Below are 26,587 nucleotides of genomic sequence, written 5' to 3'. Positions count from 1 at the left end.
AGCTCTCCCTTTTTACTTCCTTTTGGATAAACAGACATATTAGGCAAGCATTTTGGAGCTTTCACCTAAATAACTACAGGTGGTGAGATAAGCTGCACAATATAATTGACCTTTCAGTATATTGTTGCACACACACCATCTATTTAGCAAATGCCCTTGTTATCAACAGCAGCCTTTTAAACTCACCTGAGCTAACAGGTATGTGCGCTGGTTACTCTGCTGCGCTTAAAATTTCTTTTTCGGTTTGCTACAATGCCTTTTCTGAAACGTTGTCTCCTTCTGCTGGAACACTGACTTCTTTCATTTAATGCCTGCAGACTATAAAAGAGAACCCAACCCAAAAAGTTTGGTTGATTAGTCTGTGGCATTCTGTTAAACTGTTGCTTATGGCGGTCTCTGTGAGCTTCTCAGCGACATTCAGCCAGCCAGGTATCCTGCCTGCAGTAGATGGAATGTGGCAATGGAACGCTGGCTGCGCGTGTCATAATAGGCTCTGAGCCTTTATATACCTGTGCACAGCAGCAGCCACCTTCAGTCTGCTGCTGGACAGCCAGCAGCAGCAGCAGCAGGAGAGGTATGTAATCAGGAGCCCTCCTGCTAAGGGTAGACAGCTGCTCGTTCCACCCCACCCCCCGCCTTAATTGGTTCTCCTCCCTTCCAACGGTGTTGAGGCGGGTGGGAACAGCAGGGGGTGAAGGTGCTGTGTTTAAAAAGGTGGAGTTATGCAGATCTAAAACGCGTGGATTGCAGCAGCAGCAAGCCGAAAAGTGCAGGCATGTAAGGGATCTAGAGGTTGACAACATGTCTTCTTAACGGGAGTCCAGGAGCTCATCTCCACAAATGGACTTTTCAGGATCCTTGGGTGGCTCCGTAGTTTGAAACCAATTCTGGTTATCGCTTCTCGGCCTTTTGGCTAAGATCAAGTGTAGTATCTGTTCTTATCAGTTTAATATCTGATACGTCCCCTATCTGGGGACCATATATTAAATGGATTTTTAGAACAGGGAGATGGAAAAAGAGCTTGCTCTGTCCACTCCACGCATTGACCTGGTATTGCAGTATCTCCAGGACCGGTGCACCCCTTCTTTAATGCAGTTTCTAAAATCAGAAAGAATTGAATTCAATGTTTTTTGTTCATTTTGCTTGTTTGTCGGATTTTGGGATGGACTCTTTGGCTTTGCTTTTCTTCTCCTCATTGGATTTTTCATGTTCAAAGTTGCAGAAGCCAGATTACAAGCTCATTTTGGTTCAACTTCAGCAACTGTGCATTGCATTGCCATGTAATGTGATGCAATGCTATCTTTCTAGCTCTCCCTTTTTACTTCCTTTTGGATAAACAGACATATTAGGCAAGCATTTTGGAGCTTTCACCTAAATAACTACAGGTGGTGAGATAAGCTGCACAATATAATTGACCTTTCAGTATATTGTTGCACACACACCATCTATTTAGCAAATGCCCTTGTTATCAACAGCAGCCTTTTAAACTCACCTGAGCTAACAGGTATGTGCGCTGGTTACTCTGCTGCGCTTAAAATTTCTTTTTTGGTTTGCTACAATGCCTTTTCTGAAACGTTGTCTCCTTCTGCTGGAACACTGACTTCTTTCATTTAATGCCTGCAGACTATAAAAGAGAACCCAACCCAAAAAGTTTGGTTGATTAGTCTGTGGCATTCTGTTAAACTGTTGCTTATGGCGGTCTCTGTGAGCTTCTCAGCGACATTCAGCCAGCCAGGTATCCTGCCTGCAGTAGATGGAATGTGGCAATGGAACGCTGGCTGCGCGTGTCATAATAGGCTCTGAGCCTTTATATACCTGTGCACAGCAGCAGCCACCTTCAGTCTGCTGCTGGACAGCCAGCAGCAGCAGCAGCAGGAGAGGTATGTAATCAGGAGCCCTCCTGCTAAGGGTAGACAGCTGCTCGTTCCACCCCACCCCCCGCCTTAATTGGTTCTCCTCCCTTCCAACGGTGTTGAGGCGGGTGGGAACAGCAGGGGGTGAAGGTGCTGTGTTTAAAGAGGTGGAGTTATGCAGATCTAAAACGCGTGGATTGCAGCAGCAGCAAGCCGAAAAGTGCAGGCATGTAAGGGATCTAGAGGTTGACAACATGTCTTCTTAACGGGAGTCCAGGAGCTCATCTCCACAAATGGACTTTTCAGGATCCTTGGGTGGCTCCGTAGTTTGAAACCAATTCTGGTTATCGCTTCTCGGCCTTTTGGCTAAGATCAAGTGTAGTATCTGTTCTTATCAGTTTAATATCTGATACGTCCCCTATCTGGGGACCATATATTAAATGGATTTTTAGAACAGGGAGATGGAAAAAGAGCTTGCTCTGTCCACTCCACGCATTGACCTGGTATTGCAGTATCTCCAGGACCGGTGCACCCCTTCTTTAATGCAGTTTCTAAAATCAGAAAGAATTGAATTCAATGTTTTTTGTTCATTTTGCTTGTTTGTCGGATTTTGGGATGGACTCTTTGGCTTTGCTTTTCTTCTCCTCATTGGATTTTTCATGTTCAAAGTTGCAGAAGCCAGATTACAAGCTCATTTTGGTTCAACTTCAGCAACTGTGCATTGCATTGCCATGTAATGTGATGCAATGCTATCTTTCTAGCTCTCCCTTTTTACTTCCTTTTGGATAAACAGACATATTAGGCAAGCATTTTGGAGCTTTCACCTAAATAACTACAGGTGGTGAGATAAGCTGCACAATATAATTGACCTTTCAGTATATTGTTGCACACACACCATCTATTTAGCAAATGCCCTTGTTATCAACAGCAGCCTTTTAAACTCACCTGAGCTAACAGGTATGTGCGCTGGTTACTCTGCTGCGCTTAAAATTTCTTTTTTGGTTTGCTACAATGCCTTTTCTGAAACGTTGTCTCCTTCTGCTGGAACACTGACTTCTTTCATTTAATGCCTGCAGACTATAAAAGAGAACCCAACCCAAAAAGTTTGGTTGATTAGTCTGTGGCATTCTGTTAAACTGTTGCTTATGGCGGTCTCTGTGAGCTTCTCAGCGACATTCAGCCAGCCAGGTATCCTGCCTGCAGTAGATGGAATGTGGCAATGGAACGCTGGCTGCGCGTGTCATAATAGGCTCTGAGCCTTTATATACCTGTGCACAGCAGCAGCCACCTTCAGTCTGCTGCTGGACAGCCAGCAGCAGCAGCAGCAGGAGAGGTATGTAATCAGGAGCCCTCCTGCTAAGGGTAGACAGCTGCTCGTTCCACCCCACCCCCCGCCTTAATTGGTTCTCCTCCCTTCCAACGGTGTTGAGGCGGGTGGGAACAGCAGGGGGTGAAGGTGCTGTGTTTAAAGAGGTGGAGTTATGCAGATCTAAAACGCGTGGATTGCAGCAGCAGCAAGCCGAAAAGTGCAGGCATGTAAGGGATCTAGAGGTTGACAACATGTCTTCTTAACGGGAGTCCAGGAGCTCATCTCCACAAATGGACTTTTCAGGATCCTTGGGTGGCTCCGTAGTTTGAAACCAATTCTGGTTATCGCTTCTCGGCCTTTTGGCTAAGATCAAGTGTAGTATCTGTTCTTATCAGTTTAATATCTGATACGTCCCCTATCTGGGGACCATATATTAAATGGATTTTTAGAACAGGGAGATGGAAAAAGAGCTTGCTCTGTCCACTCCACGCATTGACCTGGTATTGCAGTATCTCCAGGACCGGTGCACCCCTTCTTTAATGCAGTTTCTAAAATCAGAAAGAATTGAATTCAATGTTTTTTGTTCATTTTGCTTGTTTGTCGGATTTTGGGATGGACTCTTTGGCTTTGCTTTTCTTCTCCTCATTGGATTTTTCATGTTCAAAGTTGCAGAAGCCAGATTACAAGCTCATTTTGGTTCAACTTCAGCAACTGTGCATTGCATTGCCATGTAATGTGATGCAATGCTATCTTTCTAGCTCTCCCTTTTTACTTCCTTTTGGATAAACAGACATATTAGGCAAGCATTTTGGAGCTTTCACCTAAATAACTACAGGTGGTGAGATAAGCTGCACAATATAATTGACCTTTCAGTATATTGTTGCACACACACCATCTATTTAGCAAATGCCCTTGTTATCAACAGCAGCCTTTTAAACTCACCTGAGCTAACAGGTATGTGCGCTGGTTACTCTGCTGCGCTTAAAATTTCTTTTTTGGTTTGCTACAATGCCTTTTCTGAAACGTTGTCTCCTTCTGCTGGAACACTGACTTCTTTCATTTAATGCCTGCAGACTATAAAAGAGAACCCAACCCAAAAAGTTTGGTTGATTAGTCTGTGGCATTCTGTTAAACTGTTGCTTATGGCGGTCTCTGTGAGCTTCTCAGCGACATTCAGCCAGCCAGGTATCCTGCCTGCAGTAGATGGAATGTGGCAATGGAACGCTGGCTGCGCGTGTCATAATAGGCTCTGAGCCTTTATATACCTGTGCACAGCAGCAGCCACCTTCAGTCTGCTGCTGGACAGCCAGCAGCAGCAGCAGCAGGAGAGGTATGTAATCAGGAGCCCTCCTGCTAAGGGTAGACAGCTGCTCGTTCCACCCCACCCCCCGCCTTAATTGGTTCTCCTCCCTTCCAACGGTGTTGAGGCGGGTGGGAACAGCAGGGGGTGAAGGTGCTGTGTTTAAAGAGGTGGAGTTATGCAGATCTAAAACGCGTGGATTGCAGCAGCAGCAAGCCGAAAAGTGCAGGCATGTAAGGGATCTAGAGGTTGACAACATGTCTTCTTAACGGGAGTCCAGGAGCTCATCTCCACAAATGGACTTTTCAGGATCCTTGGGTGGCTCCGTAGTTTGAAACCAATTCTGGTTATCGCTTCTCGGCCTTTTGGCTAAGATCAAGTGTAGTATCTGTTCTTATCAGTTTAATATCTGATACGTCCCCTATCTGGGGACCATATATTAAATGGATTTTTAGAACAGGGAGATGGAAAAAGAGCTTGCTCTGTCCACTTCACGCATTGACCTGGTATTGCAGTATCTCCAGGACCGGTGCACCCCTTCTTTAATGCAGTTTCTAAAATCAGAAAGAATTGAATTCAATGTTTTTTGTTCATTTTGCTTGTTTGTCGGATTTTGGGATGGACTCTTTGGCTTTGCTTTTCTTCTCCTCATTGGATTTTTCATGTTCAAAGTTGCAGAAGCCAGATTACAAGCTCATTTTGGTTCAACTTCAGCAACTGTGCATTGCATTGCCATGTAATGTGATGCAATGCTATCTTTCTAGCTCTCCCTTTTTACTTCCTTTTGGATAAACAGACATATTAGGCAAGCATTTTGGAGCTTTCACCTAAATAACTACAGGTGGTGAGATAAGCTGCACAATATAATTGACCTTTCAGTATATTGTTGCACACACACCATCTATTTAGCAAATGCCCTTGTTATCAACAGCAGCCTTTTAAACTCACCTGAGCTAACAGGTATGTGCGCTGGTTACTCTGCTGCGCTTAAAATTTCTTTTTTGGTTTGCTACAATGCCTTTTCTGAAACGTTGTCTCCTTCTGCTGGAACACTGACTTCTTTCATTTAATGCCTGCAGACTATAAAAGAGAACCCAACCCAAAAAGTTTGGTTGATTAGTCTGTGGCATTCTGTTAAACTGTTGCTTATGGCGGTCTCTGTGAGCTTCTCAGCGACATTCAGCCAGCCAGGTATCCTGCCTGCAGTAGATGGAATGTGGCAATGGAACGCTGGCTGCGCGTGTCATAATAGGCTCTGAGCCTTTATATACCTGTGCACAGCAGCAGCCACCTTCAGTCTGCTGCTGGACAGCCAGCAGCAGCAGCAGCAGGAGAGGTATGTAATCAGGAGCCCTCCTGCTAAGGGTAGACAGCTGCTCGTTCCACCCCACCCCCCGCCTTAATTGGTTCTCCTCCCTTCCAACGGTGTTGAGGCGGGTGGGAACAGCAGGGGGTGAAGGTGCTGTGTTTAAAGAGGTGGAGTTATGCAGATCTAAAACGCGTGGATTGCAGCAGCAGCAAGCCGAAAAGTGCAGGCATGTAAGGGATCTAGAGGTTGACAACATGTCTTCTTAACGGGAGTCCAGGAGCTCATCTCCACAAATGGACTTTTCAGGATCCTTGGGTGGCTCCGTAGTTTGAAACCAATTCTGGTTATCGCTTCTCGGCCTTTTGGCTAAGATCAAGTGTAGTATCTGTTCTTATCAGTTTAATATCTGATACGTCCCCTATCTGGGGACCATATATTAAATGGATTTTTAGAACAGGGAGATGGAAAAAGAGCTTGCTCTGTCCACTCTACGCATTGACCTGGTATTGCAGTATCTCCAGGACCGGTGCACCCCTTCTTTAATGCAGTTTCTAAAATCAGAAAGAATTGAATTCAATGTTTTTTGTTCATTTTGCTTGTTTGTCGGATTTTGGGATGGACTCTTTGGCTTTGCTTTTCTTCTCCTCATTGGATTTTTCATGTTCAAAGTTGCAGAAGCCAGATTACAAGCTCATTTTGGTTCAACTTCAGCAACTGTGCATTGCATTGCCATGTAATGTGATGCAATGCTATCTTTCTAGCTCTCCCTTTTTACTTCCTTTTGGATAAACAGACATATTAGGCAAGCATTTTGGAGCTTTCACCTAAATAACTACAGGTGGTGAGATAAGCTGCACAATATAATTGACCTTTCAGTATATTGTTGCACACACACCATCTATTTAGCAAATGCCCTTGTTATCAACAGCAGCCTTTTAAACTCACCTGAGCTAACAGGTATGTGCGCTGGTTACTCTGCTGCGCTTAAAATTTCTTTTTTGGTTTGCTACAATGCCTTTTCTGAAACGTTGTCTCCTTCTGCTGGAACACTGACTTCTTTCATTTAATGCCTGCAGACTATAAAAGAGAACCCAACCCAAAAAGTTTGGTTGATTAGTCTGTGGCATTCTGTTAAACTGTTGCTTATGGCGGTCTCTGTGAGCTTCTCAGCGACATTCAGCCAGCCAGGTATCCTGCCTGCAGTAGATGGAATGTGGCAATGGAACGCTGGCTGCGCGTGTCATAATAGGCTCTGAGCCTTTATATACCTGTGCACAGCAGCAGCCACCTTCAGTCTGCTGCTGGACAGCCAGCAGCAGCAGCAGCAGGAGAGGTATGTAATCAGGAGCCCTCCTGCTAAGGGTAGACAGCTGCTCGTTCCACCCCACCCCCCGCCTTAATTGGTTCTCCTCCCTTCCAACGGTGTTGAGGCGGGTGGGAACAGCAGGGGGTGAAGGTGCTGTGTTTAAAGAGGTGGAGTTATGCAGATCTAAAACGCGTGGATTGCAGCAGCAGCAAGCCGAAAAGTGCAGGCATGTAAGGGATCTAGAGGTTGACAACATGTCTTCTTAACGGGAGTCCAGGAGCTCATCTCCACAAATGGACTTTTCAGGATCCTTGGGTGGCTCCGTAGTTTGAAACCAATTCTGGTTATCGCTTCTCGGCCTTTTGGCTAAGATCAAGTGTAGTATCTGTTCTTATCAGTTTAATATCTGATACGTCCCCTATCTGGGGACCATATATTAAATGGATTTTTAGAACAGGGAGATGGAAAAAGAGCTTGCTCTGTCCACTCCACGCATTGACCTGGTATTGCAGTATCTCCAGGACCGGTGCACCCCTTCTTTAATGCAGTTTCTAAAATCAGAAAGAATTGAATTCAATGTTTTTTGTTCATTTTGCTTGTTTGTCGGATTTTGGGATGGACTCTTTGGCTTTGCTTTTCTTCTCCTCATTGGATTTTTCATGTTCAAAGTTGCAGAAGCCAGATTACAAGCTCATTTTGGTTCAACTTCAGCAACTGTGCATTGCATTGCCATGTAATGTGATGCAATGCTATCTTTCTAGCTCTCCCTTTTTACTTCCTTTTGGATAAACAGACATATTAGGCAAGCATTTTGGAGCTTTCACCTAAATAACTACAGGTGGTGAGATAAGCTGCACAATATAATTGACCTTTCAGTATATTGTTGCACACACACCATCTATTTAGCAAATGCCCTTGTTATCAACAGCAGCCTTTTAAACTCACCTGAGCTAACAGGTATGTGCGCTGGTTACTCTGCTGCGCTTAAAATTTCTTTTTTGGTTTGCTACAATGCCTTTTCTGAAACGTTGTCTCCTTCTGCTGGAACACTGACTTCTTTCATTTAATGCCTGCAGACTATAAAAGAGAACCCAACCCAAAAAGTTTGGTTGATTAGTCTGTGGCATTCTGTTAAACTGTTGCTTATGGCGGTCTCTGTGAGCTTCTCAGCGACATTCAGCCAGCCAGGTATCCTGCCTGCAGTAGATGGAATGTGGCAATGGAACGCTGGCTGCGCGTGTCATAATAGGCTCTGAGCCTTTATATACCTGTGCACAGCAGCAGCCACCTTCAGTCTGCTGCTGGACAGCCAGCAGCAGCAGCAGCAGGAGAGGTATGTAATCAGGAGCCCTCCTGCTAAGGGTAGACAGCTGCTCGTTCCACCCCACCCCCCGCCTTAATTGGTTCTCCTCCCTTCCAACGGTGTTGAGGCGGGTGGGAACAGCAGGGGGTGAAGGTGCTGTGTTTAAAGAGGTGGAGTTATGCAGATCTAAAACGCGTGGATTGCAGCAGCAGCAAGCCGAAAAGTGCAGGCATGTAAGGGATCTAGAGGTTGACAACATGTCTTCTTAACGGGAGTCCAGGAGCTCATCTCCACAAATGGACTTTTCAGGATCCTTGGGTGGCTCCGTAGTTTGAAACCAATTCTGGTTATCGCTTCTCGGCCTTTTGGCTAAGATCAAGTGTAGTATCTGTTCTTATCAGTTTAATATCTGATACGTCCCCTATCTGGGGACCATATATTAAATGGATTTTTAGAACAGGGAGATGGAAAAAGAGCTTGCTCTGTCCACTCCACGCATTGACCTGGTATTGCAGTATCTCCAGGACCGGTGCACCCCTTCTTTAATGCAGTTTCTAAAATCAGAAAGAATTGAATTCAATGTTTTTTGTTCATTTTGCTTGTTTGTCGGATTTTGGGATGGACTCTTTGGCTTTGCTTTTCTTCTCCTCATTGGATTTTTCATGTTCAAAGTTGCAGAAGCCAGATTACAAGCTCATTTTGGTTCAACTTCAGCAACTGTGCATTGCATTGCCATGTAATGTGATGCAATGCTATCTTTCTAGCTCTCCCTTTTTACTTCCTTTTGGATAAACAGACATATTAGGCAAGCATTTTGGAGCTTTCACCTAAATAACTACAGGTGGTGAGATAAGCTGCACAATATAATTGACCTTTCAGTATATTGTTGCACACACACCATCTATTTAGCAAATGCCCTTGTTATCAACAGCAGCCTTTTAAACTCACCTGAGCTAACAGGTATGTGCGCTGGTTACTCTGCTGCGCTTAAAATTTCTTTTTTGGTTTGCTACAATGCCTTTTCTGAAACGTTGTCTCCTTCTGCTGGAACACTGACTTCTTTCATTTAATGCCTGCAGACTATAAAAGAGAACCCAACCCAAAAAGTTTGGTTGATTAGTCTGTGGCATTCTGTTAAACTGTTGCTTATGGCGGTCTCTGTGAGCTTCTCAGCGACATTCAGCCAGCCAGGTATCCTGCCTGCAGTAGATGGAATGTGGCAATGGAACGCTGGCTGCGCGTGTCATAATAGGCTCTGAGCCTTTATATACCTGTGCACAGCAGCAGCCACCTTCAGTCTGCTGCTGGACAGCCAGCAGCAGCAGCAGCAGGAGAGGTATGTAATCAGGAGCCCTCCTGCTAAGGGTAGACAGCTGCTCGTTCCACCCCACCCCCCGCCTTAATTGGTTCTCCTCCCTTCCAACGGTGTTGAGGCGGGTGGGAACAGCAGGGGGTGAAGGTGCTGTGTTTAAAGAGGTGGAGTTATGCAGATCTAAAACGCGTGGATTGCAGCAGCAGCAAGCCGAAAAGTGCAGGCATGTAAGGGATCTAGAGGTTGACAACATGTCTTCTTAACGGGAGTCCAGGAGCTCATCTCCACAAATGGACTTTTCAGGATCCTTGGGTGGCTCCGTAGTTTGAAACCAATTCTGGTTATCGCTTCTCGGCCTTTTGGCTAAGATCAAGTGTAGTATCTGTTCTTATCAGTTTAATATCTGATACGTCCCCTATCTGGGGACCATATATTAAATGGATTTTTAGAACAGGGAGATGGAAAAAGAGCTTGCTCTGTCCACTCCACGCATTGACCTGGTATTGCAGTATCTCCAGGACCGGTGCACCCCTTCTTTAATGCAGTTTCTAAAATCAGAAAGAATTGAATTCAATGTTTTTTGTTCATTTTGCTTGTTTGTCGGATTTTGGGATGGACTCTTTGGCTTTGCTTTTCTTCTCCTCATTGGATTTTTCATGTTCAAAGTTGCAGAAGCCAGATTACAAGCTCATTTTGGTTCAACTTCAGCAACTGTGCATTGCATTGCCATGTAATGTGATGCAATGCTATCTTTCTAGCTCTCCCTTTTTACTTCCTTTTGGATAAACAGACATATTAGGCAAGCATTTTGGAGCTTTCACCTAAATAACTACAGGTGGTGAGATAAGCTGCACAATATAATTGACCTTTCAGTATATTGTTGCACACACACCATCTATTTAGCAAATGCCCTTGTTATCAACAGCAGCCTTTTAAACTCACCTGAGCTAACAGGTATGTGCGCTGGTTACTCTGCTGCGCTTAAAATTTCTTTTTTGGTTTGCTACAATGCCTTTTCTGAAACGTTGTCTCCTTCTGCTGGAACACTGACTTCTTTCATTTAATGCCTGCAGACTATAAAAGAGAACCCAACCCAAAAAGTTTGGTTGATTAGTCTGTGGCATTCTGTTAAACTGTTGCTTATGGCGGTCTCTGTGAGCTTCTCAGCGACATTCAGCCAGCCAGGTATCCTGCCTGCAGTAGATGGAATGTGGCAATGGAACGCTGGCTGCGCGTGTCATAATAGGCTCTGAGCCTTTATATACCTGTGCACAGCAGCAGCCACCTTCAGTCTGCTGCTGGACAGCCAGCAGCAGCAGCAGCAGGAGAGGTATGTAATCAGGAGCCCTCCTGCTAAGGGTAGACAGCTGCTCGTTCCACCCCACCCCCCGCCTTAATTGGTTCTCCTCCCTTCCAACGGTGTTGAGGCGGGTGGGAACAGCAGGGGGTGAAGGTGCTGTGTTTAAAGAGGTGGAGTTATGCAGATCTAAAACGCGTGGATTGCAGCAGCAGCAAGCCGAAAAGTGCAGGCATGTAAGGGATCTAGAGGTTGACAACATGTCTTCTTAACGGGAGTCCAGGAGCTCATCTCCACAAATGGACTTTTCAGGATCCTTGGGTGGCTCCGTAGTTTGAAACCAATTCTGGTTATCGCTTCTCGGCCTTTTGGCTAAGATCAAGTGTAGTATCTGTTCTTATCAGTTTAATATCTGATACGTCCCCTATCTGGGGACCATATATTAAATGGATTTTTAGAACAGGGAGATGGAAAAAGAGCTTGCTCTGTCCACTCCACGCATTGACCTGGTATTGCAGTATCTCCAGGACCGGTGCACCCCTTCTTTAATGCAGTTTCTAAAATCAGAAAGAATTGAATTCAATGTTTTTTGTTCATTTTGCTTGTTTGTCGGATTTTGGGATGGACTCTTTGGCTTTGCTTTTCTTCTCCTCATTGGATTTTTCATGTTCAAAGTTGCAGAAGCCAGATTACAAGCTCATTTTGGTTCAACTTCAGCAACTGTGCATTGCATTGCCATGTAATGTGATGCAATGCTATCTTTCTAGCTCTCCCTTTTTACTTCCTTTTGGATAAACAGACATATTAGGCAAGCATTTTGGAGCTTTCACCTAAATAACTACAGGTGGTGAGATAAGCTGCACAATATAATTGACCTTTCAGTATATTGTTGCACACACACCATCTATTTAGCAAATGCCCTTGTTATCAACAGCAGCCTTTTAAACTCACCTGAGCTAACAGGTATGTGCGCTGGTTACTCTGCTGCGCTTAAAATTTCTTTTTTGGTTTGCTACAATGCCTTTTCTGAAACGTTGTCTCCTTCTGCTGGAACACTGACTTCTTTCATTTAATGCCTGCAGACTATAAAAGAGAACCCAACCCAAAAAGTTTGGTTGATTAGTCTGTGGCATTCTGTTAAACTGTTGCTTATGGCGGTCTCTGTGAGCTTCTCAGCGACATTCAGCCAGCCAGGTATCCTGCCTGCAGTAGATGGAATGTGGCAATGGAACGCTGGCTGCGCGTGTCATAATAGGCTCTGAGCCTTTATATACCTGTGCACAGCAGCAGCCACCTTCAGTCTGCTGCTGGACAGCCAGCAGCAGCAGCAGCAGGAGAGGTATGTAATCAGGAGCCCTCCTGCTAAGGGTAGACAGCTGCTCGTTCCACCCCACCCCCCGCCTTAATTGGTTCTCCTCCCTTCCAACGGTGTTGAGGCGGGTGGGAACAGCAGGGGGTGAAGGTGCTGTGTTTAAAGAGGTGGAGTTATGCAGATCTAAAACGCGTGGATTGCAGCAGCAGCAAGCCGAAAAGTGCAGGCATGTAAGGGATCTAGAGGTTGACAACATGTCTTCTTAACGGGAGTCCAGGAGCTCATCTCCACAAATGGACTTTTCAGGATCCTTGGGTGGCTCCGTAGTTTGAAACCAATTCTGGTTATCGCTTCTCGGCCTTTTGGCTAAGATCAAGTGTAGTATCTGTTCTTATCAGTTTAATATCTGATACGTCCCCTATCTGGGGACCATATATTAAATGGATTTTTAGAACAGGGAGATGGAAAAAGAGCTTGCTCTGTCCACTCCACGCATTGACCTGGTATTGCAGTATCTCCAGGACCGGTGCACCCCTTCTTTAATGCAGTTTCTAAAATCAGAAAGAATTGAATTCAATGTTTTTTGTTCATTTTGCTTGTTTGTCGGATTTTGGGATGGACTCTTTGGCTTTGCTTTTCTTCTCCTCATTGGATTTTTCATGTTCAAAGTTGCAGAAGCCAGATTACAAGCTCATTTTGGTTCAACTTCAGCAACTGTGCATTGCATTGCCATGTAATGTGATGCAATGCTATCTTTCTAGCTCTCCCTTTTTACTTCCTTTTGGATAAACAGACATATTAGGCAAGCATTTTGGAGCTTTCACCTAAATAACTACAGGTGGTGAGATAAGCTGCACAATATAATTGACCTTTCAGTATATTGTTGCACACACACCATCTATTTAGCAAATGCCCTTGTTATCAACAGCAGCCTTTTAAACTCACCTGAGCTAACAGGTATGTGCGCTGGTTACTCTGCTGCGCTTAAAATTTCTTTTTTGGTTTGCTACAATGCCTTTTCTGAAACGTTGTCTCCTTCTGCTGGAACACTGACTTCTTTCATTTAATGCCTGCAGACTATAAAAGAGAACCCAACCCAAAAAGTTTGGTTGATTAGTCTGTGGCATTCTGTTAAACTGTTGCTTATGGCGGTCTCTGTGAGCTTCTCAGCGACATTCAGCCAGCCAGGTATCCTGCCTGCAGTAGATGGAATGTGGCAATGGAACGCTGGCTGCGCGTGTCATAATAGGCTCTGAGCCTTTATATACCTGTGCACAGCAGCAGCCACCTTCAGTCTGCTGCTGGACAGCCAGCAGCAGCAGCAGGAGAGGTATGTAATCAGGAGCCCTCCTGCTAAGGGTAGACAGCTGCTCGTTCCACCCCACCCCCCGCCTTAATTGGTTCTCCTCCCTTCCAACGGTGTTGAGGCGGGTGGGAACAGCAGGGGGTGAAGGTGCTGTGTTTAAAGAGGTGGAGTTATGCAGATCTAAAACGCGTGGATTGCAGCAGCAGCAAGCCGAAAAGTGCAGGCATGTAAGGGATCTAGAGGTTGACAACATGTCTTCTTAACGGGAGTCCAGGAGCTCATCTCCACAAATGGACTTTTCAGGATCCTTGGGTGGCTCCGTAGTTTGAAACCAATTCTGGTTATCGCTTCTCGGCCTTTTGGCTAAGATCAAGTGTAGTATCTGTTCTTATCAGTTTAATATCTGATACGTCCCCTATCTGGGGACCATATATTAAATGGATTTTTAGAACAGGGAGATGGAAAAAGAGCTTGCTCTGTCCACTCCACGCATTGACCTGGTATTGCAGTATCTCCAGGACCGGTGCACCCCTTCTTTAATGCAGTTTCTAAAATCAGAAAGAATTGAATTCAATGTTTTTTGTTCATTTTGCTTGTTTGTCGGATTTTGGGATGGACTCTTTGGCTTTGCTTTTCTTCTCCTCATTGGATTTTTCATGTTCAAAGTTGCAGAAGCCAGATTACAAGCTCATTTTGGTTCAACTTCAGCAACTGTGCATTGCATTGCCATGTAATGTGATGCAATGCTATCTTTCTAGCTCTCCCTTTTTACTTCCTTTTGGATAAACAGACATATTAGGCAAGCATTTTGGAGCTTTCACCTAAATAACTACAGGTGGTGAGATAAGCTGCACAATATAATTGACCTTTCAGTATATTGTTGCACACACACCATCTATTTAGCAAATGCCCTTGTTATCAACAGCAGCCTTTTAAACTCACCTGAGCTAACAGGTATGTGCGCTGGTTACTCTGCTGCGCTTAAAATTTCTTTTTTGGTTTGCTACAATGCCTTTTCTGAAACGTTGTCTCCTTCTGCTGGAACACTGACTTCTTTCATTTAATGCCTGCAGACTATAAAAGAGAACCCAACCCAAAAAGTTTGGTTGATTAGTCTGTGGCATTCTGTTAAACTGTTGCTTATGGCGGTCTCTGTGAGCTTCTCAGCGACATTCAGCCAGCCAGGTATCCTGCCTGCAGTAGATGGAATGTGGCAATGGAACGCTGGCTGCGCGTGTCATAATAGGCTCTGAGCCTTTATATACCTGTGCACAGCAGCAGCCACCTTCAGTCTGCTGCTGGACAGCCAGCAGCAGCAGCAGCAGGAGAGGTATGTAATCAGGAGCCCTCCTGCTAAGGGTAGACAGCTGCTCGTTCCACCCCACCCCCCGCCTTAATTGGTTCTCCTCCCTTCCAACGGTGTTGAGGCGGGTGGGAACAGCAGGGGGTGAAGGTGCTGTGTTTAAAGAGGTGGAGTTATGCAGATCTAAAACGCGTGGATTGCAGCAGCAGCAAGCCGAAAAGTGCAGGCATGTAAGGGATCTAGAGGTTGACAACATGTCTTCTTAACGGGAGTCCAGGAGCTCATCTCCACAAATGGACTTTTCAGGATCCTTGGGTGGCTCCGTAGTTTGAAACCAATTCTGGTTATCGCTTCTCGGCCTTTTGGCTAAGATCAAGTGTAGTATCTGTTCTTATCAGTTTAATATCTGATACGTCCCCTATCTGGGGACCATATATTAAATGGATTTTTAGAACAGGGAGATGGAAAAAGAGCTTGCTCTGTCCACTCCACGCATTGACCTGGTATTGCAGTATCTCCAGGACCGGTGCACCCCTTCTTTAATGCAGTTTCTAAAATCAGAAAGAATTGAATTCAATGTTTTTTGTTCATTTTGCTTGTTTGTCGGATTTTGGGATGGACTCTTTGGCTTTGCTTTTCTTCTCCTCATTGGATTTTTCATGTTCAAAGTTGCAGAAGCCAGATTACAAGCTCATTTTGGTTCAACTTCAGCAACTGTGCATTGCATTGCCATGTAATGTGATGCAATGCTATCTTTCTAGCTCTCCCTTTTTACTTCCTTTTGGATAAACAGACATATTAGGCAAGCATTTTGGAGCTTTCACCTAAAAAATAACTACAGGTGGTGAGATAAGCTGCACAATATAATTGACCTTTCAGTATATTGTTGCACACACACCATCTATTTAGCAAATGCCCTTGTTATCAACAGCAGCCTTTTAAACTCACCTGAGCTAACAGGTATGTGCGCTGGTTACTCTGCTGCGCTTAAAATTTCTTTTTTGGTTTGCTACAATGCCTTTTCTGAAACGTTGTCTCCCTCTGCTGGAACACTGACTTCTTTCATTTAATGCCTGCAGACTATAAAAGAGAACCCAACCCAAAAAGTTTGGTTGATTAGTCTGTGGCATTCTGTTAAACTGTTGCTTATGGCGGTCTCTGTGAGCTTCTCAGCGACATTCAGCCAGCCAGGTATCCTGCCTGCAGTAGATGGAATGTGGCAATGGAACGCTGGCTGCGCGTGTCATAATAGGCTCTGAGCCTTTATATACCTGTGCACAGCAGCAGCCACCTTCAGTCTGCTGCTGGACAGCCAGCAGCAGCAGCAGCAGGAGAGGTATGTAATCAGGAGCCCTCCTGCTAAGGGTAGACAGCTGCTCGTTCCACCCCACCCCCCGCCTTAATTGGTTCTCCTCCCTTCCAACGGTGTTGAGGCGGGTGGGAACAGCAGGGGGTGAAGGTGCTGTGTTTAAAGAGGTGGAGTTATGCAGATCTAAAACGCGTGGATTGCAGCAGCAGCAAGCCGAAAAGTGCAGGCATGTAAGGGATCTAGAGGTTGACAACATGTCTTCTTAACGGGAGTCCAGGAGCTCATCTCCACAAATGGACTTTTCAGGATCCTTGGGTGGCTCCGTAGTTTGAAACCAATTCTGGTTATCGCTTCTCGGCCTTTTGGCTGAGACCAAGTGCTTCACAGCAGGAGGTTTCAGTTGAAGGGCACTCAGGTACCCCTCTCCTTGGCCTGGCAGGATCGTCCACTTCGGTGGGCTTCACCTGCCTGCTGCTATTAGGGAGAGGGATTAGTCCTAGGGTAACGGGCAGCGATCCCCCAGCCTTCAGGTGCTTTATCTCAAAGCTCTGAAGGCGCAGATTGCAGGCGGTTGCAATTTGCATTTTGTTGCGCCATACCATGGAGGTTGACCCCAACCTCGTGCCTCTATATGCAAGGCTTAAGAACACCATAAGGGTCCGCTTTACGGCTGGTGGTTCCGATATGCGGAATCTGGGATATGTAGTCCAGGACGTGCTTGAGAAACTGCTCCACGTCAGAACCAACGAAATCCTTTCTATCCAGGATTATCCTCGACGTGGAGATTATGATGTAACCTTTACTGGCGAAGGTATTTTCAAAGATGTTTTGTCCAGAGTTAAGTCGGTAGAAAATAGCCCTGGTCTAAAAGGGATTCAGATCATCGAGCACGTCCTGGATGAGGTAAAGATGGTGGTTGTGAAAATCTTCTCACCCTTCATAACAGCACCAGAGGTTATTTCCTTTTTGTCAGTTTATTTTAAAAGTGTGAAATTGATTGGGAAAGTGTTGAATGAGTTTAACATCTGGACCTCAAAATGGAAGTTTTTAGTAAAATGTGAAAGAGACCCTAAATTCCCTGGAGGTGTGAGACTTCCTCCAGCTCGATTTAAAATAGGGCAAACTAATGGGGATTTTTTTTTCTCAGGAATGCCACTTTTCTGTAGGTATTGTGGTCTCTATGGGCACTCTAAGGATAGTTGTGGTGCCACTTGTAGAAATTGTGCCAGTACTGAACATGACACAAAGGAGTGCCCAAATGAAAAAAAATGCTCTTTTTGTCGGACACCTGGTCATTTCTATTTTTCTTGCCCTCACAGGTTCAGAGAGGATGAACAAAAACAAAAGGAGAAGTCCAAGACATCCGGGAATGGACGGGCCAATCAGACCACCCCTCAGGAGGAGGAACAACAACCTGGAGCCTCGGGAGGTGATAAGGGCGCTTTGACTAGTAACAATCCCTCCGAGTCAATGACAGGTAACTCACAGGAGCCCAGGAGCTGGCTGAAAGACCATAAGGAGGCTAAAAGGAAGGCTGAGAAAGATCATAAAGGGGCGGTCGGTAAGGCCAAAAAAGAACGCCAAAAGGCTGACACCGAGCCCAAAATTCCCACTGGGTCTCACGAGAGCGAGGGCGGTACGTGGCATTTGGTGAGGTCTCATAATAAGAAAAAGAATGGTTCCGTGGAGGTGGCTAATAGGGAGGAGATGGATACATCCCCTCACGGGGGTGTAGACTCTGGAATCCCGAGGTCCCGGGGCTCTGCTGCCCCAGGTGGGGCCCCGAACCTGGCTGCCTCCGGGGACTCTGAGGCTCCGCCATGTGCGCAGCCTGCCCCTGTGTTACGACCCTCTGCGGGTCAGCAGGGGAGTGCGGAGCCTCTCGGAGACCCACCTGACGAGGACCTAAATGGTCAGCCTATGGAGACCCAGTGTAACCTTTCTCTCAATATCCTTCCGAGCTACACCCCAGTAGCGTCGGGTCTTAATTTAAGTGAATGTTCCTTCTCCGATGATGAAGACTCTTTGATAACGGTGGATTCAGAAGAGGGCGTTGGTAAAAGTCCAAGTGGTCTGATCCGTCCATCGGATAGGTAAAGTCCAGTTTTTGTTTCTTCCTAACCATTTGCTATGATGGCTGACATTAGTGGTGTTTCCCTCAATGTGAGAGGCATAGGATCCAAGACCAGAAGAGCTACTGTTTTACATTTTTTAACCTGTTTTACAGCTTCTGTTTTCTTTTTACAAGAATGTCATATCCCTCATAAGATTTCTTACAAAAAATATAAGGAAGAGTGGAAACATGGTCCATCGGTCTGGTCTGGATCAAATGCAACCGGATCAGCCGGGGTAGCTATACTTTTTAAGGGAAATGTGTCTATTGATTTTATCCAAGATATTTTACCGGGTCGTATTCTTTTAGTTAAGGCTTTTATTGATGGGACAAGATGGCAGTTTTTAAATTTTTATGGGTCACCTGATAAAAATGAAAGGGCTGATATGCTGGAAATTTTACCTTTATTTATTAACATTTCTGAACCTTTTATCCTGGCAGGTGATTTTAATTGTATTTTAAAAGGCGAAAGCCGACGCTCCGGTTCCGTGAGTAGAAATTATGACAAAACGTCTGGAATGTTAAGCAATATTATAAATGATTGTAAATTAACTGATGTGTATAAAGAATGTAACAAGGATAGCCCTATAGACGCTGGTTTCACCTGGAGCAATTCTACATGTAGCTCCAGGATAGATTTTGTTTTAGGTTCAGAAAAAATACTGCCAGTGAAATGTGAAGTTTTAACTAATATTCTCTCAGATCACAAGGTTTTATCTTTTAGAGTGAGGATTAATGGAAAGAAGAAATGTGGTAAGAAATCTTGGAAATTGAATGTGTCCCTTTTAAAAGATCCACAAATTTTATCGGATTTTATTGAGTTTTATGTAAAGTGTAGAAAAAGGAAAAACCCCAATATTTCTTTTAGCTCCTGGTGGGATAGAATGAAAATAAACATTAAAGATTTCTTTATAAAGAAAAGCATACAAAAAGCTAAAGAAAAGTTTGAGATCTATAATTTTCTTAATATCAGGTTACAGACATTGTACAAATTCAAAGACAATGGTCTGGATGTAGGTAATGATATATTGAGTCTTAAAGGAGAAATTTCAAAGTGGTTGGAACAAAAAGGAAAAGAACTGATTTTTCGTTCAAAGGTAAAACACGTAGAAGAGGATGAGACTTGTTCCAGGTATTTTTTTAAGAAAAACAAACAGGCGAAAACAATAATTGATAACATAGATGGAGATAATAATATCAACGTTATATTGGATAAGGTAAATGTCTATTTTAATGATCTTTTTAATGTAAAAACTGTAGACCATGATTTAATACACACTTTCCTGGGGGAGATCAAGTCCACCCTAGATGCTGATGCCCAAAGTTTTTTATCCCAACCTCTATGTGAGGAAGAGATTTTAGAAACCATGAAGAGTTTTAAAAATGGTAAAGTGCCGGGCCCTGATGGTATCCCCATAGAGTTTTATATAAGTTTTTATGATATTTTAAAAGATGATTTGTTTAATTTGTTTTCCGAAGTTTTTAATAATAAGGTTTTACTCAACTCATGGAAGAAAGGTGAGGTATCACTACTATACAAAAAAGGTGACAAAACGGATCTTAAAAACTGGAGGCCGATAACTCTTTTAAATAGTGATTACAAAATTATGGCTAAGATCTGTGCAAATCGGTTGAAAAAGGTGATACATAAAGTAATTCATGCAAATCAGGTATGCGGGGTACCTGGGCGTAGTATCTGGGACAATTTAAACCTGGTGAAAGATTGTATTGAAGATGTAAAAACCAGAAAGACAAAGATGTCAATCCTAGCGGTGGATTTTGAGAAAGCTTTTGACCGCGTGTCTCATTTTTATCTTTTTAAAGTTTTAGAAAAAATGGGCATTCCGGGTGGGTTTTTATTGTCTCTTAAAGCTTTTTATAATGATTGTACAAGTAAGATTTTAGTTAATGGTTTTAAAACAAAAGAGGTAGTTTTAAAATCAGGGGTGAAGCAGGGTTGCCCTTTGTCCCCCCTGCTTTTTATATGTGCTATAGAACCCCTTTTATGTACAATACGCCGGGATAAGCAAATATGTGGAGTACCCTTACCCGGAGGGAACGGTCTACAAGTTAAAGTTGTAAGCTATATGGATGATGTAGCAGTGTTTGGATGTGATGTACCTTCAATACAAAAAACGATAAGCCAAATTCAGTCTTTTTGTACAGTTTCCGGTTTTAAAATTAATCTTACTAAATGTAATATTTTAAATGTCGGGGGGATGAGTTTACATGATGTACCAATTGCAGTTACAGATTCCATTACTATTTTAGGTGTTTCTTTTAATGAATCTAATAATGGTTTTAATAGCTGGGATGCGGCAGCACAGAAAATTAATCAGAAAATCTGCATGTGGAATATGAGAAAGCTGTCAATGGAAGGTAAAGTTCTGATTGTAAAAATGGTGATATTACCTATCCTGTTATATCTTAGTTTGGTGTTCCCCCCTCCTACAAATTTGTTGAAACGAATTACAAAAGTATGTTTTACCTTTTTTTGGGGCTCAAAAATGGAGAAACTCAAAAGAGAAATTGTGACAAAGCCAAAGGTTAAAGGTGGGAAAGATTTCCCTGTTTTAGATAAGTTTCTTTTAATACATTTTTTCTGTTTCTGTTTTAAAACCCTTTTTAAAGATAATTACCTTTCCTATTTTATGCGTTTTAACACTGGTTTTCTCATGAGAAGGTTTGGTTGGTTTGAAACAGTTTTATCCTCTCCTTATGCTTTTAACCTACCTGCACATTATGAGATTTTAAAGAAAATTATTCTTGATTTTAATTTGAATAAGAAACAGACAGGGGATCTATGTAACAGCAAGACACTACTCAAACAAATTAGTACTGATGTGACGTTGTGTCATATTGAACGTTATGATGATGACAAAACTGTACACATATGGAAAATGATTAACGCCCCTTATCTTTTTAATGTACAGAAAGACATGTCTTGGAGCTGCGCACACCACTGTCTTCCTTGCCGGGCATTCCAGTACAGAAGAGGTTTTGTGAGGTCTGCCATCTGCCCAAGAGAAGGTTGTCAAGAAGAAGAGACAGTGAAGCATCTTTTATGGACTTGTGCTTTTGCTAAAGAGTTCTGGAGAAGACTAATCCCCCTGCTGGAGAAAATGGTGGACCTCAAGGACTTTAATTTTGCATCAGTGTTATATGGTCTTCTGGAATGCCCAACAATGGACCAAAAAATAATGGCGTGGAAGATAGTGAATTGTGCCAAGATAGCGCTCTGGAATGCTAGAAATATTGCTGTTTTTAAACATGAAATGTTACCAGTAGATGATGTTTTAGCCTTTTGTAAAAGTGAAATGTACATATACTATTTATTGGACAGGAAAAAGAATGTAACGTTGGCAGGCAAATGGCTTTTTAACCTATGGAATATTTGAAGTCTTGTAAAATTTGCTGTGATGGAATTTTTATTTTTCTTTGAAGTCCCGAAAGTGTAATGTGGATGTAATGGTTTTATTTCTGTAATTTGTTAAATTTTAAATAAACGGTTTTTATCCCCATGTGGGGGATAGCCAAATTAAAAAAAAAAAATCTGTTCTTATCAGTTTAATATCTGATACGTCCCCTATCTGGGGACCATATATTAAATGGATTTTTAGAACAGGGAGATGGAAAAAGAGCTTGCTCTGTCCACTCCACGCATTGACCTGGTATTGCAGTATCTCCAGGACCGGTGCACCCCTTCTTTAATGCAGTTTCTAAAATCAGAAAGAATTGAATTCAATGTTTTTTGTTCATTTTGCTTGTTTGTCGGATTTTGGGATGGACTCTTTGGCTTTGCTTTTCTTCTCCTCATTGGATTTTTCATGTTCAAAGTTGCAGAAGCCAGATTACAAGCTCATTTTGGTTCAACTTCAGCAACTGTGCATTGCATTGCCATGTAATGTGATGCAATGCTATCTTTCTAGCTCTCCCTTTTTACTTCCTTTTGGATAAACAGACATATTAGGCAAGCATTTTGGAGCTTTCACCTAAATAACTACAGGTGGTGAGATAAGCTGCACAATATAATTGACCTTTCAGTATATTGTTGCACACACACCATCTATTTAGCAAATGCCCTTGTTATCAACAGCAGCCTTTTAAACTCACCTGAGCTAACAGGTATGTGCGCTGGTTACTCTGCTGCGCTTAAAATTTCTTTTTTGGTTTGCTACAATGCCTTTTCTGAAACGTTGTCTCCTTCTGCTGGAACACTGACTTCTTTCATTTAATGCCTGCAGACTATAAAAGAGAACCCAACCCAAAAAGTTTGGTTGATTAGTCTGTGGCATTCTGTTAAACTGTTGCTTATGGCGGTCTCTGTGAGCTTCTCAGCGACATTCAGCCAGCCAGGTATCCTGCCTGCAGTAGATGGAATGTGGCAATGGAACGCTGGCTGCGCGTGTCATAATAGGCTCTGAGCCTTTATATACCTGTGCACAGCAGCAGCCACCTTCAGTCTGCTGCTGGACAGCCAGCAGCAGCAGCAGCAGGAGAGGTATGTAATCAGGAGCCCTCCTGCTAAGGGTAGACAGCTGCTCGTTCCACCCCACCCCCCGCCTTAATTGGTTCTCCTCCCTTCCAACGGTGTTGAGGCGGGTGGGAACAGCAGGGGGTGAAGGTGCTGTGTTTAAAGAGGTGGAGTTATGCAGATCTAAAACGCGTGGATTGCAGCAGCAGCAAGCCGAAAAGTGCAGGCATGTAAGGGATCTAGAGGTTGACAACATGTCTTCTTAACGGGAGTCCAGGAGCTCATCTCCACAAATGGACTTTTCAGGATCCTTGGGTGGCTCCGTAGTTTGAAACCAATTCTGGTTATCGCTTCTCGGCCTTTTGGCTAAGATCAAGTGTAGTATCTGTTCTTATCAGTTTAATATCTGATACGTCCCCTATCTGGGGACCATATATTAAATGGATTTTTAGAACAGGGAGATGGAAAAAGAGCTTGCTCTGTCCACTCCACGCATTGACCTGGTATTGCAGTATCTCCAGGACCGGTGCACCCCTTCTTTAATGCAGTTTCTAAAATCAGAAAGAATTGAATTTAATGTTTTTTGTTCATTTTGCTTGTTTGTCGGATTTTGGGATGGACTCTTTGGCTTTGCTTTTCTTCTCCTCATTGGATTTTTCATGTTCAAAGTTGCAGAAGCCAGATTACAAGCTCATTTTGGTTCAACTTCAGCAACTGTGCATTGCATTGCCATGTAATGTGATGCAATGCTATCTTTCTAGCTCTCCCTTTTTACTTCCTTTTGGATAAACAGACATATTAGGCAAGCATTTTGGAGCTTTCACCTAAATAACTACAGGTGGTGAGATAAGCTGCACAATATAATTGACCTTTCAGTATATTGTTGCACACACACCATCTATTTAGCAAATGCCCTTGTTATCAACAGCAGCCTTTTAAACTCACCTGAGCTAACAGGTATGTGCGCTGGTTACTCTGCTGCGCTTAAAATTTCTTTTTCGGTTTGCTACAATGCCTTTTCTGAAACGTTGTCTCCTTCTGCTGGAACACTGACTTCTTTCATTTAATGCCTGCAGACTATAAAAGAGAACCCAACCCAAAAAGTTTGGTTGATTAGTCTGTGGCATTCTGTTAAACTGTTGCTTATGGCGGTCTCTGTGAGCTTCTCAGCGACATTCAGCCAGCCAGGTATCCTGCCTGCAGTAGATGGAATGTGGCAATGGAACGCTGGCTGCGCGTGTCATAATAGGCTCTGAGCCTTTATATAACTGTGCACAGCAGCAGCCACCTTCAGTCTGCTGCTGGACAGCCAGCAGCAGCAGCAGCAGGAGAGGTATGTAATCAGGAGCCCTCCTGCTAAGGGTAGACAGCTGCTCGTTCCACCCCACCCCCCGCCTTAATTGGTTCTCCTCCCTTCCAACGGTGTTGAGGCGGGTGGGAACAGCAGGGGGTGAAGGTGCTGTGTTTAAAGAGGTGGAGTTATGCAGATCTAAAACGCGTGGATTGCAGCAGCAGCAAGCCGAAAAGTGCAGGCATGTAAGGGATCTAGAGGTTGACAACATGTCTTCTTAACGGGAGTCCAGGAGCTCATCTCCACAAATGGACTTTTCAGGATCCTTGGGTGGCTCCGTAGTTTGAAACCAATTCTGGTTATCGCTTCTCGGCCTTTTGGCTAAGATCAAGTGTAGTATCTGTTCTTATCAGTTTAATATCTGATACGTCCCCTATCTGGGGACCATATATTAAATGGATTTTTAGAACAGGGAGATGGAAAAAGAGCTTGCTCTGTCCACTCCACGCATTGACCTGGTATTGCAGTATCTCCAGGACCGGTGCACCCCTTCTTTAATGCAGTTTCTAAAATCAGAAAGAATTGAATTCAATGTTTTTTGTTCATTTTGCTTGTTTGTCGGATTTTGGGATGGACTCTTTGGCTTTGCTTTTCTTCTCCTCATTGGATTTTTCATGTTCAAAGTTGCAGAAGCCAGATTACAAGCTCATTTTGGTTCAACTTCAGCAACTGTGCATTGCATTGCCATGTAATGTGATGCAATGCTATCTTTCTAGCTCTCCCTTTTTACTTCCTTTTGGATAAACAGACATATTAGGCAAGCATTTTGGAGCTTTCACCTAAATAACTACAGGTGGTGAGATAAGCTGCACAATATAATTGACCTTTCAGTATATTGTTGCACACACACCATCTATTTAGCAAATGCCCTTGTTATCAACAGCAGCCTTTTAAACTCACCTGAGCTAACAGGTATGTGCGCTGGTTACTCTGCTGCGCTTAAAATTTCTTTTTTGGTTTGCTACAATGCCTTTTCTGAAACGTTGTCTCCTTCTGCTGGAACACTGACTTCTTTCATTTAATGCCTGCAGACTATAAAAGAGAACCCAACCCAAAAAGTTTGGTTGATTAGTCTGTGGCATTCTGTTAAACTGTTGCTTATGGCGGTCTCTGTGAGCTTCTCAGCGACATTCAGCCAGCCAGGTATCCTGCCTGCAGTAGATGGAATGTGGCAATGGAACGCTGGCTGCGCGTGTCATAATAGGCTCTGAGCCTTTATATACCTGTGCACAGCAGCAGCCACCTTCAGTCTGCTGCTGGACAGCCAGCAGCAGCAGCAGCAGGAGAGGTATGTAATCAGGAGCCCTCCTGCTAAGGGTAGACAGCTGCTCGTTCCACCCCACCCCCCGCCTTAATTGGTTCTCCTCCCTTCCAACGGTGTTGAGGCGGGTGGGAACAGCAGGGGGTGAAGGTGCTGTGTTTAAAGAGGTGGAGTTATGCAGATCTAAAACGCGTGGATTGCAGCAGCAGCAAGCCGAAAAGTGCAGGCATGTAAGGGATCTAGAGGTTGACAACATGTCTTCTTAACGGGAGTCCAGGAGCTCATCTCCACAAATGGACTTTTCAGGATCCTTGGGTGGCTCCGTAGTTTGAAACCAATTCTGGTTATCGCTTCTCGGCCTTTTGGCTAAGATCAAGTGTAGTATCTGTTCTTATCAGTTTAATATCGGATACGTCCCCTATCTGGGGACCATATATTAAATGGATTTTTAGAACAGGGAGATGGAAAAAGAGCTTGCTCTGTCCACTCCACGCATTGACCTGGTATTGCAGTATCTCCAGGACCGGTGCACCCCTTCTTTAATGCAGTTTCTAAAATCAGAAAGAATTGAATTCAATGTTTTTTGTTCATTTTGCTTGTTTGTCGGATTTTGGGATGGACTCTTTGGCTTTGCTTTTCTTCTCCTCATTGGATTTTTCATGTTCAAAGTTGCAGAAGCCAGATTACAAGCTCATTTTGGTTCAACTTCAGCAACTGTGCATTGCATTGCCATGTAATGTGATGCAATGCTATCTTTCTAGCTCTCCCTTTTTACTTCCTTTTGGATAAACAGACATATTAGGCAAGCATTTTGGAGCTTTCACCTAAATAACTACAGGTGGTGAGATAAGCTGCACAATATAATTGACCTTTCAGTATATTGTTGCACACACACCATCTATTTAGCAAATGCCCTTGTTATCAACAGCAGCCTTTTAAACTCACCTGAGCTAACAGGTATGTGCGCTGGTTACTCTGCTGCGCTTAAAATTTCTTTTTTGGTTTGCTACAATGCCTTTTCTGAAACGTTGTCTCCTTCTGCTGGAACACTGACTTCTTTCATTTAATGCCTGCAGACTATAAAAGAGAACCCAACCCAAAAAGTTTGGTTGATTAGTCTGTGGCATTCTGTTAAACTGTTGCTTATGGCGGTCTCTGTGAGCTTCTCA

The 26,587-nt window shown here is 43.7% G+C and overlaps 16 non-coding genes across 16 annotated transcripts; all 16 read left to right on the top strand.

Moving 5' to 3' along the window:
- The first annotated feature begins 893 nt into the window (after nt 1–893).
- LOC141275183 (U2 spliceosomal RNA) lies at nt 894–1,084 on the top strand. The gene has a single exon (XR_012323433.1). It is a non-coding gene; the product is annotated as a U2 spliceosomal RNA (small nuclear RNA).
- Nucleotides 1,085–2,199: 1,115 nt separating this feature from the next.
- On the top strand, nt 2,200–2,390 carry LOC141275172 (U2 spliceosomal RNA). The gene has a single exon (XR_012323422.1). It is a non-coding gene; the product is annotated as a U2 spliceosomal RNA (small nuclear RNA).
- Nucleotides 2,391–3,505: 1,115 nt separating this feature from the next.
- LOC141275160 (U2 spliceosomal RNA) lies at nt 3,506–3,696 on the top strand. The gene has a single exon (XR_012323410.1). It is a non-coding gene; the product is annotated as a U2 spliceosomal RNA (small nuclear RNA).
- A 1,115-nt stretch (nt 3,697–4,811) lies between these two features.
- LOC141149613 (U2 spliceosomal RNA) lies at nt 4,812–5,002 on the top strand. Its single transcript, XR_012245904.1, has one exon. It is a non-coding gene; the product is annotated as a U2 spliceosomal RNA (small nuclear RNA).
- A 1,115-nt stretch (nt 5,003–6,117) lies between these two features.
- On the top strand, nt 6,118–6,308 carry LOC141149707 (U2 spliceosomal RNA). Its single transcript, XR_012245996.1, has one exon. It is a non-coding gene; the product is annotated as a U2 spliceosomal RNA (small nuclear RNA).
- Nucleotides 6,309–7,423: 1,115 nt separating this feature from the next.
- LOC141275148 (U2 spliceosomal RNA) lies at nt 7,424–7,614 on the top strand. The gene has a single exon (XR_012323399.1). It is a non-coding gene; the product is annotated as a U2 spliceosomal RNA (small nuclear RNA).
- A 1,115-nt stretch (nt 7,615–8,729) lies between these two features.
- On the top strand, nt 8,730–8,920 carry LOC141275137 (U2 spliceosomal RNA). The gene has a single exon (XR_012323388.1). It is a non-coding gene; the product is annotated as a U2 spliceosomal RNA (small nuclear RNA).
- Nucleotides 8,921–10,035: 1,115 nt separating this feature from the next.
- LOC141275125 (U2 spliceosomal RNA) lies at nt 10,036–10,226 on the top strand. The gene has a single exon (XR_012323377.1). It is a non-coding gene; the product is annotated as a U2 spliceosomal RNA (small nuclear RNA).
- Nucleotides 10,227–11,341: 1,115 nt separating this feature from the next.
- LOC141275114 (U2 spliceosomal RNA) lies at nt 11,342–11,532 on the top strand. Its single transcript, XR_012323366.1, has one exon. It is a non-coding gene; the product is annotated as a U2 spliceosomal RNA (small nuclear RNA).
- Nucleotides 11,533–12,647: 1,115 nt separating this feature from the next.
- On the top strand, nt 12,648–12,838 carry LOC141275102 (U2 spliceosomal RNA). Its single transcript, XR_012323355.1, has one exon. It is a non-coding gene; the product is annotated as a U2 spliceosomal RNA (small nuclear RNA).
- Nucleotides 12,839–13,950: 1,112 nt separating this feature from the next.
- On the top strand, nt 13,951–14,141 carry LOC141275090 (U2 spliceosomal RNA). Its single transcript, XR_012323344.1, has one exon. It is a non-coding gene; the product is annotated as a U2 spliceosomal RNA (small nuclear RNA).
- A 1,115-nt stretch (nt 14,142–15,256) lies between these two features.
- On the top strand, nt 15,257–15,447 carry LOC141275079 (U2 spliceosomal RNA). The gene has a single exon (XR_012323333.1). It is a non-coding gene; the product is annotated as a U2 spliceosomal RNA (small nuclear RNA).
- A 6,390-nt stretch (nt 15,448–21,837) lies between these two features.
- Nucleotides 21,838–22,037, top strand: LOC141150546 (U2 spliceosomal RNA). The gene has a single exon (XR_012246722.1). It is a non-coding gene; the product is annotated as a U2 spliceosomal RNA (small nuclear RNA).
- A 1,115-nt stretch (nt 22,038–23,152) lies between these two features.
- On the top strand, nt 23,153–23,343 carry LOC141275067 (U2 spliceosomal RNA). The gene has a single exon (XR_012323322.1). It is a non-coding gene; the product is annotated as a U2 spliceosomal RNA (small nuclear RNA).
- A 1,115-nt stretch (nt 23,344–24,458) lies between these two features.
- LOC141275056 (U2 spliceosomal RNA) lies at nt 24,459–24,649 on the top strand. The gene has a single exon (XR_012323311.1). It is a non-coding gene; the product is annotated as a U2 spliceosomal RNA (small nuclear RNA).
- Nucleotides 24,650–25,764: 1,115 nt separating this feature from the next.
- On the top strand, nt 25,765–25,955 carry LOC141150067 (U2 spliceosomal RNA). The gene has a single exon (XR_012246337.1). It is a non-coding gene; the product is annotated as a U2 spliceosomal RNA (small nuclear RNA).
- Nucleotides 25,956–26,587: the final 632 nt, after the last annotated feature.

This window comes from Phyllobates terribilis, unplaced genomic scaffold, assembly GCF_046119375.1.
Source record: "Phyllobates terribilis strain yellow unplaced genomic scaffold, ASM4611937v1 Scaffold_5__5_contigs__length_657084704, whole genome shotgun sequence".
In the NCBI taxonomy this organism is placed as follows: Eukaryota; Metazoa; Chordata; class Amphibia; order Anura; family Dendrobatidae; genus Phyllobates; species Phyllobates terribilis.
Note: the sequence above shows the minus strand (reverse complement) of the source record. Positions and strands in the feature narration are given on the sequence as shown.